Below are 20,713 nucleotides of genomic sequence, written 5' to 3' on the forward strand. Positions count from 1 at the left end.
AGTTGTGCAGTTGTGTCCAAGTCTTTGTGACCTCATGGACTGTAGCGCACCAGGCTCCTCTGTCCATGGGATTTTTCAGGCAAGAATACTGGAGCGGGTTGCCATTTCCTCTTTTAGGTGATCTTTCTGACCCTGGAATCAAACCCTTGTCTCTTGTGTCTCCTACCTTGGCAGGCAGATTTTTTACCACTAGTTCCACCTGGGAATCGCAGGAATGTGGTACATTCTCCAAACTTGCCTGTGGTTCTAATTCTGAGCTTCACTTGGCCTTCCTACAGTGCATGATATGTTTCATCTTATACATCTGGCATTCATTTAGAATTTCTGATAATTCAACCTCACAAATATGTGTTAAGAACCAGGCTGCTGTTGCTAAGTCAATTCAGTCGTGTCCGACTCTGTGCGACCCCATAGATGGCAGCTAACCAAGCTCCCCTGTCTCTGGGATTCCCCAGGCAAGAACACTGGAGTGAGTTGCCATTTTCTTCTCCAATGCATGAAAGCGAAAAGTGAAAGTGAAGTCACTCAGTTGTGTCTGACTCTTAGCGACCCCATGGACTGCAGCCTACCAGGCTCCTCCATCCATGGGATTTTCCAGGCAAGAGTACTGGAGTGGGGTGCCATTGCTTTCTCCAAAGAACCAGTTAGGTCTCTGCTAATCTCTGCAGCGCCTCCAAAACATGAGCAGAACAGTCCTTTTAGAATTTTTATCAATAAGCTTATAATTAGAAATTAAATCTGCTTTGAGAACTACAATCCATTAATACAATAAAATATGCTTGCTAGCATTCCTATAAATCTCTTAAATACTTAAAATAATTGGTAGTACTCTTTTACTAACTCTATAGTATAAAGTACCATACAGACTTCAAAATGTCCAGCCTCGTCATAGCCAGCGGACCCCTACGTCTATATTCCAGCCACGACATTCTCCTTTCCCCATCTCACACAAGCTCTCCTTTCCTACCTCTGGGTTTTATTTCATCCTTCTTAGAGTTTTCTTTCTATAGAAAAGAATTCTCTGATCATCTGTCTTCCAGATCTGATTGAGGTCCCCTTCATTTTTCATATCACCTCTCACTGCCACCATCACAGACTTTATCACGGTGTATTGTGACTGTTTGAGTTATTTTCTGCCTCCCTCATGATTCATAAGCTCCATGAAAACAGGTCCCACTTGAGTTTTATTCTTTGCATCATACCTCCTACCACAGCTAAAGCCCACCATTGATAAGTAGTCATTATATTTGGGAGATAGGTTAAATATATGAGAAGACATAGGTGAAAATGCTTTGTAATCTATAAAATGCTAATTATCACTCAATCTTCTTAACTGTATTTCTAGTTCATCTACAATATACTAATTTCCACTGCATTTTATGTTGCTTTTAAGACTTGCTTGGGGCTTCGCCAGCGGCTCAGCGCTAAAGAATTTGCCTGCAATGCATAAGAGGTGGACTGGAGATGCAGGTTTGATCCCTGGGTCTGGAAGGTCCCCTGGAGAAGGAAATGGCAAGACTCTAGTATTCCTGCCTGCAAAATCCCAATCCATGGGGTCGCAAAAGAGTCAGATATAACTGGGCAGTTGAGCGACAACAACAAGGTTTGCTTAAGATTTTTTCATGTGACTTTTTTTCTTCCCCAAGAAAACTATAAGTAATAGAAGATTTCACTTATTTAAAAAAATTTTGTAACAGTGCTTGTCACCCTTAAAAAGTTATAGAAAATTTAAGGCAGAGATTTTATGACGTATCAATTGGTTTGCTTTTATGATTTTCATATTAGCAAATATTTAACTAAAATGTATCTGTATATTTAAGAAATTATATATTTTTTCTACTTAACACAGTTTATACCATTAACATGGAGAAGGAAATGGCAACCCACTCCAGTATTCTTGCCTGGAAAATTCCATGGACAGAGGAGTCTGGTGGGCTACATTCCATCGGGTCGCCAAGAGTTGGCCACGGCTGAGCACATCAGCACATACCATTAACAAATAAAAATTATTTATATTTACATTTATAAAAAATTAGATACTTTATCCCAGATCCATTAATATTTCATCTCTGCTATCTGATACAATAAAAATCAGGTATGTGGATTACTTGATTTTAACAATATTGAGGTTTTCATGTACGAAAACAAAATGCATTATTTTAAAAGTATGGAGCTTATTTATTTATTTTGACTTAAGTATAGTTGATTTATATTATAATAGTTTCAGATGTATGACATAGTGAATCAATATTTCTATAGATTATACACTATTTAAATTATTATAAAATATTGGCTCTATTCTCTACGCCATACAATATCTTTTTATAGCTTTTTTATCTTACAAGTAGTATCAATATTTTATACCTCTTAATTCCCTACTCCTTTCTTTCCCCTATCCCCTTCCCTCCCACCACTGCTAACTAGTTTGTTTTGTATATTAGCGAGTTGGTTTCTGTTTTGTTATATTCATTCATTTTGTGTTTTTTTTGGATTCTACGTATAAGTGAAAGTATACGGTAGTTGTCTTTCTCTGACTTATTTTACCAAGTATAATACCCCTGGGTCCACCCATATTGTTGCCAAAGGCAAAATTTCCTTCTTTACGGCTGAGTAATTGTTCAGTGTGTGTGTGTGTTCTTTACCCATTCCTTTGTTGAAATTGCTTCTATATCTTAGCTATGGTAAATAATGCTGTTCTGAACATTGAAGTGTGTGTATTTTTTCAAATTAGTGCTTTCACTTTTTACGGATATATAGCCAGGAGAGGAATTGCTGGATCATATGGTAGTTTTACTTTTAGCTTTTGAGGAGCTTCCACACTGTTTTTCATAGTGACTGATCCAATTTACATTTCCACCAATAGTGTACCAGAGTTCCCTTTTCTCCATATCCTCATCAACACTGACATCTGTGGTCTTTTTGATGATGGCCATTCTGACACGCATGACGGGTATCTCATTGTGGTTTTGATTTGCATTTCTCTGATGATTAGTGATATTTAGCATCTTTTCATGTAATTGCTGGCCATATGTATGTCTTCTTTGGAAAGATGTGTATTTGGATCTTCTAATTTTTTTAACCTGAGTTATTTGTTTATTATTGAGTTGTACGAGCTGTTTAGAAATTTTGAATATTAACCCATTATCAGTCATATCATTTGCAAATATATTCTCCCATTCAGTAGGTTGTCTTTTTGTTTTGTCAAGTTTCCTTTGTTGCATGAAAGACTTTAAATTTAATTAAGTCACACTTATTTACTTTTGTTTTTCTCCTTTGCCTTATTTATCTTTTGATGATTTATGTCAAAAAATGTTCTTCCTCTTCTCCTCCTTTCTCAACTCTCTATGGATCCTACAGAAACTCTAAAAATAAAAGATATGTGAATATCTTGCCAAGTAAATTTAGCAAATTAGGTAAAACGGTCACATTCTTGCAAAACACAATAAAAATGTTTTGACATAAGAAGAAATTTGAAGCCTAAATCATTTTATATCTATTAATGAAGTTGAATCTATAATTTAAAACCGTCCATAAAGAAAATTTTCAGTCATGAAATCTTTATTTGTGAATTATTCTCAATAATTAAGACTGAAATAACATGTGACTTGTGCAAATTCCAGACAATAGAAAAAAGAAAGGGAAATCAATTCCCAACTTGTTTTATAAGGCTAGAACACTGATACCAATATTTGACAAGAAAATTATAAGAAAATCAAATCAAACTACAAGGCAACATGGAAACACAGATGAAAGACTACTGAATTACATATTACCACATAACATCTATTGATATATTCCAAAGATCACACATCACTATCCAGGTGGTGGTTTATCCCAGAATCACAAGGTTGGCTTATCATATTAAAATCAATCAGTACCATTCACTATATTAAGAGAATAAATAAGAAAAAATGTATGATCACCTCAATACATACACAAATATTTGAAAAAATTTGTCACTCACTAATTATAAACAGAATTCTCAGAGAATTCATAACAGAAAATATCTTCCACAATCCAGTAAAGGATAACTACAAACACCTAGCAACTTCACACTTAATGATAAAATATTGAAAGATTTTTTTTAACATTTAATTGTAAAAGATAATGCTATTAAAGTATTGCACTCAACATGCTAGCAAATTTGGAAAACATAGCAGTGGCCACAGGACTGGAAAAGGTCAATTTCTTTCCATTCCCAAAGAAGGGCATTGCCAAAGAATGTTCAAACTAGCACACAATTGCACTCATTTCACATTTTAGCATGGTAATGCTCAAAATCCTTCACACTAGTCTTGACTAGTACATGAACCAAGAACTTCCAGATGTACAAGTTGAGTTTAAAAAAGGCAGACGAACCAGAGATCAAATTGCCAACATCTGTTGGATGTTAGAAAAAGCAAGAGAAGTCCAGAAAAATATCTACTTCTGCTTCATTGACTTTGCTAAAGCCTTGACTGTGTGGGTCACAATAAACTGGAAAATTCTTCAAGAGATGGGAATACCAGTCCGCCTTACTGGGCCTCCTTTGAAACCTGTATACAGATCAAGATGCAACAGTTAGAACCAGACATAGAAGAACGAACTGGTTCCAAATTGGGAAAGGAGAAAATCAAGGCTGTATATTATCACCCTGCTTATTCAACTTATATGCAGAGAACATCATGTGAAATGCTGGGTTGGATGAAGCACAAGTCAGAATCAAGATTGCCAGGAGAAATATCATAGCCTCAGATATGCAGATAACACCACCCTTATGGCAGAAAGTGAAGAGGAACTAAAGGGCCTCTTGATGAAAGTGAAAGAGGAGAGTGAAAAAGCTGGCTTAAAACTTAATATTAAAAAACTAAGACCATGGTCCCATTAGTTAGTTAGTTCAGTCACTCAGTCATGTCCAACTCTTTGCGATCCCATGAAACGCACCATGCTGGGCCTCCCTGTCCATCACCAACTCCCAGAGTTCACTCAAACTCATGTCCATCAAGTTGATGATGCCATCCAGCCATCTCATCCTCTGTCGTCCCTTTCTCCTCCTGCCCTCAATCCCTCCCAGCATCAGAGTCTTTTCCAATGAGTCAACTCTTCGCATGAGGTGGCCAAAGTACTGGAGTTTCAGCTTTAGCATCAGTCCTTCCAAAGAACACCCAGGACTGATCTCCTTTAGAATGGACTGCTTGGATCTTGCAGTCCAAGGGACTCTCAAGAGTATTCTCCAACACCACAGTTCAAAAGCATCAATTATTCAGTGCTCAGCTTTCCTCACAGTTCAACTCTTACATCCATACGTGACCACTGGAAAAACCATAGCCTTGACTGGACAGATTGTTGGCAAAGTAATGTCTCTGCTTTTGAATATGCTATATAGGTTGGTCATAACTTTCCTTCCAAGGAGTAAGCGTCTTTTAATTTCATGGCTGCAGTCACCATCTGCAGTGATTTTGCAGCCCCCAAAAATAAAGTCTGACACTGTTTCCACTGTTTCCCCATCTATTTCCCATGAAGTGATGGGACCAGATGCCATGATCATACTTTTCTGAATGTTGAGCTTTAAGCCAACTATTAACTCTCCTCTTTCACTTTCATCAAGAGGCTTTTTAGTTCCTCTTCACTTTCTGCCATAAGGGTGGTGTCATCTGCATATCTGAGGTTATTAATATTTCTCCCGGCAATCTTGATTCCAGCTTGTGCTTCATTCAGTCCAGCATTTCTCACGATGTACTCTGCATATAAGTTAAACAAGCAGGGTGACAATATGCAGCCTTGATGTACTCCTTTTCCTATTTGGAACCAGTCTGTCGTCCCATGTCCAATTCTAACTGTTGCTTCCTTACCTGCATACAGGTTTCTCAGGAGGCAGGTCAGTGTGGTCTGGTATTCCCATCCTTTTAAGAGTTTTCCACAGTTGGTTGTGATCCACACAGTCAAAGGCTTTGGCATAGTCAATAAAGCAGAAGTAGATGTTTTTCTGGAACTCTCTTGCTTTTCTGATGATCCAACAGATGTTGGCAGTTTGATCTCTGGTTCCTCTACCTTTTCTAAATCCAGCTTGAACATCTGAAAAGTTTACTAAATTTAATGTAGTTAAAATTGAGTTCCTCCCTTTAAAAGTTATCATGATGAATGAAAATCTACAAAGCTGAAGATAAACTTGCATTATATTAAACACAGTAGATGACTCATCTAGATTATCTAAGTCTAACAAATCAGTAAAAGAAAGACAAATCAATCTAATTAATACATAGGATAATTCTTAGAACATATCTTCTGATAGAAATATATCCAAATCACCAATAAGCATTAAGAAAGATGCTCAAATTTTTTAGGCATCAGGGAAATATAAATTAAAACATGATGAGATACTACTACACATCTACTAGAATGGCAAAAAATCTAAAAATCTGATGCCAGCAGTTGGTGAGAATGTAGAACAACTGGAACTTCTGTATACTACTGGTGGGAGTTTACATTTGCAAAACCACTTTGGAAAACAGGATATATAATCTATGACTCTGCAATTTCTCTCCTACACTTATTTCCAAGATAAATGCTTATACATGTGTTCCAGAAGACATGTACCAGAATGTTGAGAGTATCCTTGCCTGTAACAGCCTCAAGCAACTCAAATGCTACCAATGGAAAGGATAAATAAATTTGGATATATTTCTATAAGGGAGCTGTGCAACAATGATAAAACTGTGATACCTCAGAAAAAGCTCACAAACCATTGAATGAAATATATCAAACACATAAGAGCAAATGCATGTGCACTTTGTATGATTATTTAAAGCTCAAAAACAGAGAAAACTTCATGTGTGGTGATAGAAGTTAAATGAGCGGTTTCCTTTAAGTGGTAGTTACTGAGACTTGGCTCAGAGGATTCTGCGTGAATGTTAAGTCATTTCAGTTGTATCCAACTCTTTGTGACCCCACAGTCAGTAGCCTGCCAGGCTCCTCCATCCTTTGGATTCTCCAGGCAAAAATACTGGAGTGGATTGCCATGCTCCCCTCCAGGAGATCTTCCTGACCCAGTGATCAAACTGAAGCCTTTTCCATCTCCTGCACTGGCAGGTAGGTTCTTTTCCACTAGCGCCCTGGGAAGCCTGGTGCTATTCTATACGCTGCTCTGTGCGGTTGGATAGGTAAGCATCCATCTGTAAAAACTCTTTGAGATATATATTTAAGATTTGTGCATTTTTTGTATGCAAAACTTAAAAACTTTTAAAAAAGACTATATAGGCTGATACCTTGTGTTAGCCACACCTGCAAGGATGTGGACTTCCCTGGTGGCTCAGAGGGTAAAGCGTCTGTCTACAACACGGGAGACCTGGGTTCGAGCCCTGGTTTGGGAAGATCCCCTGGAGAAGGAAATGGCAATCCACTCCAGTACTGTTGCCTGGAAAATCCCATGGACAGAGGAGCCTGGTATGTTACAGTCTATGGGGTCGCAAAGAGTTGGACACGACTGAGCGACTTCACTTCACCTTGTGTTAGCCACACCTGCAAGGATAGTCTTGACCTCCTAACTTCTTTTAGTAATGGAAAATGGTTTAGTATTTCTGTAAATAAACAAATGAGCTTGGCTAATGGATGGTTTGACAATGCATCGTATATTAAGATTCTACTAAATCTATTTTATTAAAATATTTATCAGAGAAATTAGCAGATATATTTAGTGCAATGCACCTTTTTTCAATAATAAAGGGGACAATTGTTTTTAGTACATGAATTGCACGCTTATTGCCCATACTCCTGTCAAGAATAGATTACTTCACATTTCTTTCTTTTCAAACCTCTATAGGAAAATTCAATGATCATGACTCTACTCTAAAATGATGTTTTTTGTCTGATGTGGTTTAGTGACTATCAATTTGCTTTGGTGTCACAGTACACACTCATTCCAACATCTGAGCTCCGTGTTATGATGACCCAAAGGACCGACTGTCTTCACTCTTGCATAAGTTGCACTTTGGCTGTACATTGCTACCTTTATTTTGTTCAGGGAAGGTAGCCATCCAAATAATTAAATAATTGTATAATTGGTATTTGTGAATACTGTTTTCTGTAGGAAGTAAATAGGAAAAAGTGAAGTGGAAGGGGAAGTAAGTTTTGGCCGACTTCAGGTGGGAACAAAATCCCAAAGCATATTTTTCCTTTCCAACTACAATTTGCTTAATTACCTCCCCCTTCATTCTAGAACCTCAATCTAATTTAAACTTCCTGGATTTTGCAACAAGTCTCATCTAATCAGAATGGTTTCTGATTTAAACTGCCTTCAGTTCAGTTCAGCCACTCAATCGTGTCTGACTCTTCGCGACTCCATGAATCACAGCACGCCAGGCCTCCCTGTCCATCACCAACTCCCAGAGTTCACTCAGATTCACGTCCATCGAGTCAGTGATGCCATCCAGCCATCTCATCCTCTGTCGTCCCCTTCTCCTCCTGCCCCCAATCCCTCCCAGCATCAGAGTCTTTTCCAATGAGTCAACTCTTTGCATGAGGTGGCCAAGCTACTGGAGTTTCAGCTTTAGCATCATTCCTTCCAAAGAAATCCCAGGGCTGATCTCCTTCAGAATGGACTGGTTAGATCTCCTTGCAGTCCAAGGGACTCTCAAGAGTCTTCTCCAACACCACAGTTCAAAAGCATCAGTTCTTTGGTGCTCAGCTTTCTTCACAGTCCAACTCTCACATCCATACATGACCACAGGAAAAACCATAGCCTTGACTAGACGGACCTTAGTCGGCAAAGTAATGTCTCTGCTTTTGAATATGCTATCTAGGTTGGTCACAACTTTTCTTCCAAAGAGCAAGCGTCTTTTAATTTCCTGGCTGCAGTCACCATCTGCAGTGATTTTGGAGCCCCCAAAAACAAAGTCTGACACTGTTTCCACTGTTTCCCCATCTATTTCCCATGAAGTGATGGGACTGGATGCCATGATCTTCGTTTTCTGAATGTTGAGCTTTAAGCCAACCTTTTCACTCTCCTCTTTCACTTTAAACTGCCTTACCTGTAGCAATTCAGGCTACTGTAGGCATTGCTCCAGTGTCCCAAGAGAGAAAAGACTTAACACATCAGAACAAGCAGGGTCAGAAGAACGTAACTTTTAATCCTTTCACACCCACCATAAGAAAAGACTGAGCAGTCAGGGATTTACTGCTTGTTTGGTGTGAGTCAATTTAGCAGCTACTGTGTAGAATGTACTAAATTCTAAGACTTCCTTATACCACAATACATTATATTTATTAAAAAATTCTAAGCTTTTGTTTTAGTAAATGTGTATTTTGCTAGATGAATGTAAGATAACACGTATGGAGAATATTGCAGAATAGTCAGCAAAACAATTCAGGATATTGTTCTTATTCTCATCCATCCTTCAGAACGACACACACAGCAGTTGCACAGGGAAATTATTTTCTCAGCTGTAATGCTGTGATCAAAAGCATTCCATCACAGGTTACACCTCATTGCTTTTGTCGGTGAAACTGAAATTGAGCTGTAGGGATAAAAATTTCTGTCTCTGATTCTAAGGCTAAACCTGCTACACACTCTTTTTCACCAAGAAGACTATTGATACGGCTGCCTTGAGCTTTCTTTTCTTCCCTTTGATGTAATTAAACACATACAATGGAAGAGGCTTAAACCGAGCTTTGATGTATCAGACAACCTTTAAAATCAGCAGCTCCTCATTTTCCTCCAAGGGCCAATTTCAGCGTTATCTATCATGGAGTAGAATTAGGGCTTATGAGCAAGTTAAATTCACCTCTGAGAAAAGAAAGTTGCATTTTTGCATATATGTGTTCTGACTTTACATTTTCTACCTCTCTGTTGGGCAGGAAGAAAGACCACAGAAGAAAAGATACGGGGAAATATGGTTAATCTTTTTGAAGATAAAAAAATGAACTGATAAAAACAATACAGTCGTCTGCATTTTACACCCAGAGATTAAGGAACTTGCTGGCCACACAGCTAACAGATGGTGGAGCCGGCCTGCAAATTCGGGCAGCAGATTATCTTGTTAGGCAGGATTCCCTTACTGAACTGCTTCTGCAAAAGAAAAAAGAGATGGCTAGGTGATAACAGGATCAATGGTGATTTTAAAAATATGAGCACAACTGACATATTTGGAGACGAAGAGAAAGAGTTAAAGATGATGGAAAATTGGGAAGGGGAATAGAGAATTCACGGAATAAGAGTCCCAGAAAACTAGAGAAAAAGAATTAGAAGTAGGTGGGACGCAAAAGGACATCTTCCCCTGGAAAAGGAAGAGGGGTGGGGGAATGGGAAAAGGGGAGAAGAAACGCATGAAGACAGAAGTGTTTGGAGTCAGGAGAAATCGCCACACGAGGTTTTTCTTAGAAGGCTCATAACTTTACAGTAAGGAAGGAGAGTCTGATCCTTTGAGAGATAGGAGAGGGTGGGCTTGAGGGTGACAGAGAGGTAGAGCAGAGAAATGCATTTGGGGTGGAGAGAGAAACGTCCTTGTGACAGATGTGCTGGAGAACTGAATTTTTGTGGGTATAAATTGTTATTTTTAAAAAATCTGAAATCTGAGTGATTTAACATCTTGAGATTAAGTTAAATGACAGAGTTCTTGTGTGTGTGAAAACTAAACCTATATGCAGTCCACAAGTTTAGACACAACCCAGCTTGCATGAGCTTAAATAAGCATCCATATTAGGGTACTGCAAAGCTTTTACTGGAAGAATAAACTTTATTTTAGTTAGAAGACTTTCCAAACACGGAAAATATGAGTATCAAAATTCTAAATCAGAATTTCCATCTATACACAGTGAAAAAAAGGAAGAGGAAGACAAACTAGAAACGCTTTCTTTAAACAAGAACATCTCGTATAAATATTTCCTCTCTGATCCCTTCCCCCCAAATAAAAGTCTTTAAAAATTAAATATGTGTATATAATTAAATAATTACAGGAGACAGCACCATCTGAAGACGAAAAAGTTACAGGTAAATGTTTGACTGACATAACACTATCTTTTCAACATTCTAATTCAGAATTTTTAACTGAAACTTAAAATATTTTGCACAAAATACCTGACACCGTTTAACGCGCTAGTGCTCGTTGTACTTGGACTTTTATGGTTGCATTTTCAGAAATTTCCCTGGCCCCCGCCGCAGGTGAAGAAAGACCACAGCGGGCGGGAGATGCCAGGTGACCTCCACTGTGGTCCGAGGCAAGAAGGCAGATGCCCAGGTGATTCCCAAGCCCTGGAGAGCATGCAACTCACCCCACCCAGGTAACCCAAACGCTGCAGAAAATGGGCCCCGCCGCACCCCCCTAACTTCCGGTGTGGAGAGGCCAGCCCACCAGAGGAGGCCGGCAGCGGCTTCAGGCTTCTGCGGGGCGGGGCCCAGTGTGCCTTCTCTCCCAGTAGGCATGCGCAGCCAGCCGGGAGAGCCGAAAGGAGTAGGGCTGAGCCCGGCAGGGAGGAGGGTGCATCCTGGAGGAGAAAACCCTGGTGCTGCAGTTGGCTACCAGCACTCCCTGGCCATGCACGCCCCTCTTCCGCCTGCGGAGCCTACCAGTGTCCAGCTGAGAGCTCTGGGCTACTGCCCCCGAGCCCGCTGAGGGGTAGGGAGGTTGGGCCCTGTGCCTCCCCACAGTGACCAGCTACAGATGGACCAGTCACCTTTGAGCAAGGGCCTCTGCCACCACCCGCCATCTTGAGTGAAGCTGGGCTGAACCTCAAACTCTGGGGCTCACGGGTGGAGCCCCGCGTCTCCCTGCACGACGTGGCCCTGTGCCTGGTGTCACCCTGTGAGTACCCATGAGGCTGACACCCATGTCCCCTGGCAGCTCCAGGGACAGAGCCTGGTCCCAGGAGCTAATGGGTGCTCTGGGGGCCCAGGAGACACCACTGACGTCTGTCAGCAAGTCGCTGCTTTCTCTGTCTGACTCGGACCTCTTACGTGAGACTCTGGACTCAGGTGAGGACACAGAGGGCTTTGGGGGGGGGGGGTCCCTCGCCGCGATCCACTCGGGACTCCTCAAGATCTCCCCACTGTTGCCCGTCCTGCCTGGTATCTGCACGATGGACCCTGATATGCTGCTTCGGCCTTGGCGGTACACAGAAGCCTTTCCCACGCTAACCCTGGCATTGCCGCCTTGAGAGCCACTCCTGTGACTGCTGTCAAAACCAAGGGGCTGGTCAGTGGGGACTGAGTCAGTTGGCTACGCAGGCCCAGAACCAGCCCATTGACGAAGGAAGCCGGGCACCTCGTCCAAAAAGTCCTCAGTCCCCAAGTTGGACCACTCCAGGTGCATCTGGTAAGTACCTGGGGGCTGGAGTCCTGCAGGGGGCCCCTTGCTCAGGTCCTCCTGTTCCCTCCTTGCCGTGTGGTCTCAGCCACAACCCACAGCCACTCTGAGCCTCACTTCTCTTCAGAATGAAAACTCTGGCCTCTCTGTTGAAGCGTTTGCAATTCCAAGGTGCTGGAGCAATGGAAACATCATGTTGAACACATCCATCACGGTGAATTTTCCAGTAGCCAGGGTAAGCAAAAAGAAACAAGTGAAATGAATTTTAATAGTATATACTATGAACGCTATTTGTGCTGAAGTTCTCAAGACCACCCCTAGACTCAGAGATGAGCTTGGAGGACTGGGTGTGCTATCATACTTATGGCTGAATTTATTAAATAAAAGGATACAGAGCAGAATCTGCAAAGGGAAAAGGCTTGGGGAGAAGCCCCAGGGGGACAAGCACAAGCCTCTGAAGGCTTCTCTCAGTGGAGTCACATACCACATGCTTGATTCCCTGACAACAGGAAACACCCTGTACCAGGGAAGCTCCTTAGAGTCTCAGGGCCCAGGGATTCTACCGGGGCTGATCCTGCAGGCACCCTCTGCCTCACACATACACTGAAAAGGGTTCCTGATTCTAGTTCTTGGATACCAGCTGGGTGACCTACAATTCCTGCCAGTTCTGACACTATCTACCTGGAGATAGAATCATATTCTACAGGTAAAGGACACCATTCCCCAAGCAGCCTCCACTTGAGGTGCCAATCACAAGTCCAGGTGGTTACCTGTGCTTCTGATGGTCTGTGAATCGGAGGTTACCATGAGGTTTTTGATTAACTTGCTGGAGCAGCTGATAGTACTCGGGAAAACCCATTTACTCACTAGATTACTGATTTATTATAAAAGGATACAAATCAACAACCAGATGAAGAGATACATAGGGCGAGGCCTGGGACAAGAGTGCTTCTGTCCTCATGGAATCTGGGGCTCTACAAAGTGGCACGCAGAAGTGTTCTGCTTCCCTGATGTGGAAGCTGTCTAAGAAAGGGTCAAAAAGTTGTCCTTTGGGGCTTATATGGAGGCTTCATTACAAAGTCATGTCTGACTAAATCATTGGCCAATGGCAGTTGATTCAACCTCAAGCCCTTTCTCCCCTCCCCAGAAATCAGGGACAGGATTGAAAATTCCAACCCTCTGATCATGAGATTTGCACTGGTCACAGCTAGCACCCTCTGCCAACAACATAAGAGAAGACTCTATACATGGACATCACCAGATGGTCAATACCAAAATCAGATTGATCATATTCTTTGCAGCCAAAGATGGAGAGGTTGTATAAAGTCAGCAAAAACAAGACTGGGAGCTGGCTGTGACACAGACCATGAACTCCTTATTGGCAAATTTAGACTTAAATTGAAGAAAGTAGGGAAAGCCACTAGGCAGTTCAGGTATGACCTAAATCAAATCCCTTATGATTATACAGTGGAAGTGACAAATAGAATCAAGGGATTAGATCTGATAGAGAGTGCCTGAAGAATTATGGACAGAGGTTTGTGGCATTGTACAGGAGGCAGGTATCAAGACCATCCCCAAGGAAAAGACAGGCAAAAAGGCAAAATGGTTGTCTGAAGAGGCCTTACAAATAGCTGTGAATAGAAGAGAAGTGAAAGGCAAAGAAGAAAAAGAAAGATATACCCATTTGAATGCAGAGTTCCAAAGAATAGCAAGGAGAGATAAGAAAGTATTCCTCAGCGATCAATGCAAAGAAATAGAGGAAAACAATAGAATGGGAAAGACTAGAGATCTCTTCAAGAAAATTAGAGATACCAAGGGAACATTTCAGGGAAAGGTGGGCACAATAAAGGACAGAAATGGTATGGACCTAACAGAAACAGAAGATATTAAGGAGAGGTGGCAAGACTATACGGAAAAACTGTACAAAAAAGATCTTCATGACCCAGATAATCACAATGGTGTGATCACTCATCTAGAGCCAGACGTCCTGGAATCCAAAGTTAAGTGGACCTTAAGAAGCTTCACTATGAACAAAGCTAGTGGAGGTGATGGAATTCCAGTTGAGCTATTTCAAATCCTAAAAGATGATGCTGTGAAAATGCTGCACTCAACATACCAGCAAATTTGGAAAACTCAGCATTGGCCACAGGACTGGAAAAGGTCACTTTTCATTCCGATCCCAAAGAAAGGCAATGCCAAAGAATGCTCAGACTATTGCACAATTGCACTCATCTCATACGCTAGTGAAGTAATGCTCAAAATTTTCCAAGCCAGGCTTCAACAGTATGTGAACTGTGAACTTCGAGATGTTCAAGCTGGTTTTAGAAAAGGGAGAGGAACCATGGATCAAATTGCCAACATCTGCGGGATCATGGGAAAAGCAAGAGAGTTCCAGAATAACATCTATTTCTGCTTCATTGACTATGCCAGAGCCTTTGTGTGGATCACAACAAACTGGAAAATTCTTATAAAGATGGGAATACCAGACCACCTGACCTGCCTCTTGAGAAACCTGTATGCAGGTCAGGAAGCAACAGTTAGAACTGGACATGGAACAACAGATTGGTTGCAAATAGGGAAAGGAGTACGTCAAGGCTGTATATTGTCACCCTGCTTGTTTAACTTAAATGCAGAGTACATGAGAAATGCTGGACTGAATGAAGCACAAGCTGGAATCAAGATTGCTGGAAGAAATATCAATAACCTCAGATATGCAGATAACACCACCCTCATGGCAGAAAGTGAAGAGGATCTAAAAATCCTCTTGATGAAAGTGAAAGAGGAGAGTGAAAAAGTTGGCTTAAAACTCAACAATCGGAAAACTAAGATCATGGCATCTGATCCCATCACTTCATGGAAAATAGATGGGGAAACAATGAAAACAGTGACAGACTTTCTTTTTTTGTGCTCCAAAATCACTGCAGATGGTGACTGCAGCCACGAAATTAAAAGTCATTTGCTCCTTGGAAAAAAAGTTATGACCAACCTAGACAGCATATTAAAAGCAGAGATGTTACTTTGCCAACTAAGGTCTGTCTAGCTAAAGCTATGGTTTTTCCAGTAGTCATGTATGGATGTGAGAGTTGGACTATCAAGAAAGCTGAGTGCCGAAGAATTGCTGAAGCTGAAACTGCAATACTTTGGCCACCTGATGTGAAGAACTGACTCATTGGAAAAGACCCTGATGCTGGGAAAGATTGAAGGTAGGAGGAGAAGGGGACCACAGAGGATGAGATGGTTGGCTGGTATCACCAACTCAATGGACATGAGTTTGGATAAACTCCAGGAGTTGGTGATGGACAGGGAGGCGTGCTGCAGTCCATGGGGTTGCAAAGAGTCATATTCGACTCAGCAACTGAACTGAATTGATCACAAGATTAATTATCTAGGCAACACCTCGGGGTGGGAATCTGAAGTCATCTTCATTAAGATAAAACCCAGTTGCAATGGAAATGGCTTGTTATGAGTCACAAGACACGCATTTAACATTTTTGGCCCTGCAGTTTTTTCTGGAACTGAGGACAAGAGACCAAATATAACAAAAGATGCTCCCACTGTTATTATTGATCAGAAAATTCCAAGTGTTTACAAAAGCTATGAGCCAGGAACTGTGGAAGAAGACCAAATATATCTGAGAATGACCAAATATACGTATATATATAAATTGAAGTATAAGTTATTATAGTGTTGTGTTCATTTCTTCTATAACAGCAAATTGGTTCAGTTTTATATATCCTTTTAAGTATTCTTTTCCATTACGGTTTATCTCAGGATACTGAATATAATTCCCTGTGCTATACAGTGTCATATCTTTTTGTGTTTCCGTACTGCTCATGGGTTCTCTATACAGTACGACCTTGTTGTATATCTAGTTTCTGTTAACCCTAAACTCCTAGTCCATTCCGCCCCCAACTTCCTACCTCTTGGCAACCACAGGTCTGTTGTCTATGTCTGTGAGTCTGTTTCTGTTTTGTATAGGTTCATTTTAAATTCCACATACAAGTGATATCATGTGATATTTGTCTTTCTTTCTCTGTCTTCACTTAGTGGGATAATGTTTCGTTCCATTTGTGTTGCTGCAGATGGCGTTATTTTTTGTGGCTGAGTAATATTCTGCTCTATATGTAGATCGTTATCCATTCCTCTGTCAATGGACGTTTATGTTTTCAAGTCTTGGCTGTTGTGAATAGTTCTGCTGTGAACACAGGGGTACATGTATCTTTCTGACTTATCTCTGTGTACCGATACATGCCCGGGAGTGGGATTATATCCTGGATCATATCCCACTCTTTGAGGAGCCTCCGCACTGTTTTCCAATGTGGCTGCACCAGTTTACATTCCCACAAACAGTGTAGGTGAGCTCCCTTTTCTCTACACCCTTTCCAGCATTTGTTGCTTGTAGGCTTTTTAAGGATGGCTATTCTGACCAGTGTGAGGTGTTGCCTCATTGTAGTTTTGATTTGCATATCTCTATTAATTAATGATGTTGAACATCTTTTCGTTTGCTTGTTGGCCATGTATATTTCTTGCTAGGAGAAATGTCTATTTATGTCTTCTGCCTATTTTTCAGTTGGGTTGTTTTTTCGTTGTGGAGTTGTATGTACTGTTTGTATCAAATATATATATATATTCTTTATGAATTGTAAAAGGCTTCACTTTGGAAAATAGGTAAAAATAATGTTTTGTTTTAAAATTTTTACTATTTACAATGTTATATCACCAACTCAATGGACATGAGTTTGAGTGAATTCCGGGAGTTGGTGATGGACAGGGAGGCCTGGCGTGCTGCAGTCCATGGGGTTGCAAAGAGTCGGACACGACTGAGAGACTGAGCTGACTGACTGACTGACTGATTTATCTTACAGTAATTTTTAGCACATCAATTTTTGCTAATGCTTCTTTTATTAGTTTAATTATTTAATAGTTAAATCAGAATTAGAATGTGTGTTTAGTATTAATGTGTATGCTTACACACATTAATTTAAATTTTTAGATATTTTTCTACTTAAAATCTATTACATTTTTTAGTTTTGTTGATTTTAAAATATTATAAATTCTAAATACAAATGAAATACTGATTTTGGTTTATTATTTCAAAATTATAATGAATAAGATTGAAATGCTAGTTGATCATTTTGCTGCAATAATGTAATCAGAGCAATTAGAAAGACTAGCAATAAAATGATCATGAGTATCCCTCTCTACTTAGTGTTAACTAAAGCTAAAGACATGTAATAAACTAAGGGAGGGAGGGCCATTAAAGCTGGAATCTAGTTAAAACATGCTGGTTGGTGAATCGGCCAAGGGCCAGTTGGAAGAATGAGAAACACTTTGGTAATTTGAAGTGCAAAGTGATTTGCTAGAGAGAATTAGTTGCTTTAAAAATTACGGCAAAATTTGAAGGAATATATATGAGACTTCCGGAGAAGGCAATGGCACCCCACTCCAGTACTCTTGCCTGGAAAATCCCATGGACGGAGGAGCCTGGAAGACTGCAGTCCATGGGTTCACTGAGGGTTGGACATGACTGAGCGACTTCACTTCCACTTTTCACTTTCATGCATTGGAGAAGGAAATGGCAACCCACTCCAGTGTTCTTGCCTGGAGAATCCCAGGGATGGGGGAACCTGGTGGGCTGCCGTCTATGGGGTCGCACAGAGTCGGACACGACTGAAATGACTTAGCATATGAGACTTCATCTCTGGGAAAGACTCCTAGAGTAAAATAGCTAAACCAAACTACCCAGGAAACAGCTGTGCTGACTGTGGAGTCAGGAAGTTGGAGGATCAGAAGGGATGACTAGAATTGGTGAGTTCAAGAGCAGTCTGCTGTAGCTGCCATCCAGGATCAGGAAGCTCCACTGCCTCTTGACCAAAACGAACTTGTTAACCAGATGCTGGAACATGGATTCCAGTTTCCACCAACACTACCATACTGCCTTCCAACACCCACAAAGAAAATGACTGGACCTTGCTACACCACTGCATAAGAATCTAGGTCACTAGTATCTTTGCTTGGCAGAGCAACTTCTAAGAGCACCAGAAACACAGCCCCTTTCTCACTTCTGCTTCCAAATCTTACATGAAGGATCTAAGTGGCAGAATCAAAATCACAACTAAAACTCAGATGTGGGTGTGAGAAATCCTAACTTTAGTTTTCTACTGTCTGTAGTTCAAGACACAACTAGCAAGAGATACAGTTGAGCAAACCCTGGATGGTAAAACTATACAGTCAATATGTGTGAAATATTGATTGTCATGACTTAATAAGAAATAAGAATAAGCGACCTGTGTTCATTTGTATGATTTATCTAAAGTAATCAAACTCATGAAAGCAAAGAGTAGAATGGTGGTTGCCAGAGCCTGGGGGAAGGGGAAACAGAGAGTTTTTCAATGCTTAGTTTCAGTCATGAGAGAAGGATTTGCTATGCAACAGTGTGGCTCAGAGGTTAAAGCGTCTGCCTGGAATGTGGGAGACTGGGTTCGATTGCTGAGTCGGGAAGATCCCCTGGAGAAGGAAATGGCAAACCCACTCCAGTACTCTTGCCTGGAGAATCCCATGGAGGGAAGAGCCTGGTAGGCTACAGTCCATGGGGTCGTAAAGAGTAGGACACGACTGAGCAACTTCACGTCACTTCAGTGTGCATAGTTAAAGCAGTAATGTATACTTAAAAATCATTAAGAAAGTAAATTTTTGTTGTGTGTTTTTGGCATAAAAAACCAATAACAAATTTTTTAAAAAGAGAAAAGAAACCTATGTAGTTCAGGGATTTGTGATTGCCTTCAAATTCTGAGCCTTGTAGTGAATCTTATTTGAAATGGAGCATGTCAGCTATCCTTACCTTAAACTCAAATGTGAAAGGTTTTGGATTTATCTTTTGTTATGTTAAGGTAAATTCACCCAGAAGCAATGTCTACCTACACGAGGCAATATTTGATTATCTCATAGTTAAAAACAATAAGAAATTGCTTAAGAATTAAATTAGAATCCTTTCCTTGGACGCTCTGATTGGAAAAAACTTCTCAGTGCCAGTATCATAAATATTTCACTTAAGCAGTTTTACTTATACAGAATCTAAATGACGTAAGATACTATTTCCAAAATAAGTCACTCCATTAGAACAGATATAGCACAGAGCTTCTTGCAAGATCATTAATCCATTGTGAAGTTTGTCATTCTCATTTTTGTGTTTTATAAACATATTTGAAAATCTAAATTACACAAAAAGTGGAGGATGGATACGGTAGGAGCCATATTTGATCTTTGAATTTAAATACTTATTTTATGTTTAAAAGGGTCAAGCACCTAACTCATAAAATTAAAACCCTTCTGTAGATTGTAAATGGCTCTAACTCCCACAGTCTGTAGCCAGCTCCTGTAAAACCAAAAATCTATAAACTTCATATGAAGAATTGTTTTAGTGCTTTGTAGCCTTATTTGTGTTGATTTATGGAGAAAAAACAAGGATAACAAGTTTTGGTCATTGTTATTGTTGATAGTTAATAAATATCAAGGAATTGAATTAATCTAGCATAAGGCTTGCATAAGTTTCTTAGGATTATTTGTTTTCGGTTTGTGAATTGTGTTTACAGTTTCTTATTTGTAATTTCCAGATGAGATTTTTCAAAAGTCTCATTTCCAATTCCCAAATATGGTGGTGGTACCTTTGGAAGAGTCAAATGAAAACAATGTGACCCATTGCCTATGTTCACTATCAGTATTTTCCCAGATCATCAAGGAATATGGAATTCCATTGCATTGTCTCATTCAGTCCAAGTTTCTGCTTTTTTCAGGGATATGTTTAATAGCTTTTAAAGAGGAAGTTTATCCTCCTCCCCCTCGCTGGGGTAGAAGTTCTTAGCTTATTATGAAGTTGAAACAATTCCCCTGACTGTTCCCTGACCTCACCCCCTCAAGAGCTGAGTTTCTAAACAAAAGACATGTTAGTATGGAGATACAGATTTTGCACATGTTTCTTACCACAGTAACACTGACTGCAAGGGTCAAGATTAGGATGATCTCCTTAAACCCACTGGATTCCCTCACTCCTGTGTCTGTTTCATTCTTCTTTATAGATCATTTGACAAGTCCCAGAACTGAATCAGATAATTCAGAGACTCTCTCTGGATCACAGGCTACCACCCCTTGGAAGGAAAATGAAAAATTCAGTCCATTGCCTGGTATCCGGATATCTGGATGTTTAAAATGGGAAAGACAACATGTCTGGATTATGTGCTCTGTGCCAGGACCGTGGGTGATGGGAGAAGTAGGGAGAAAGAGAAGCACCAGGACTACTGAGATTTGAGGGGAAACCAGAGGAGGAGGAACAGGGGAGAGGGTGAGGGCCAAACCACACACAGGAAGTTCTCAGGATGTGGGAATCAAGGGCATATGACAGGGCCGCAGTAAGAGCAAGACCAGTATGTTCAGGCTATTGG

This window comes from Ovis aries, chromosome 12, assembly GCF_016772045.2.
Source record: "Ovis aries strain OAR_USU_Benz2616 breed Rambouillet chromosome 12, ARS-UI_Ramb_v3.0, whole genome shotgun sequence".
NCBI classification, from domain to species: domain Eukaryota; kingdom Metazoa; phylum Chordata; class Mammalia; order Artiodactyla; family Bovidae; genus Ovis; species Ovis aries.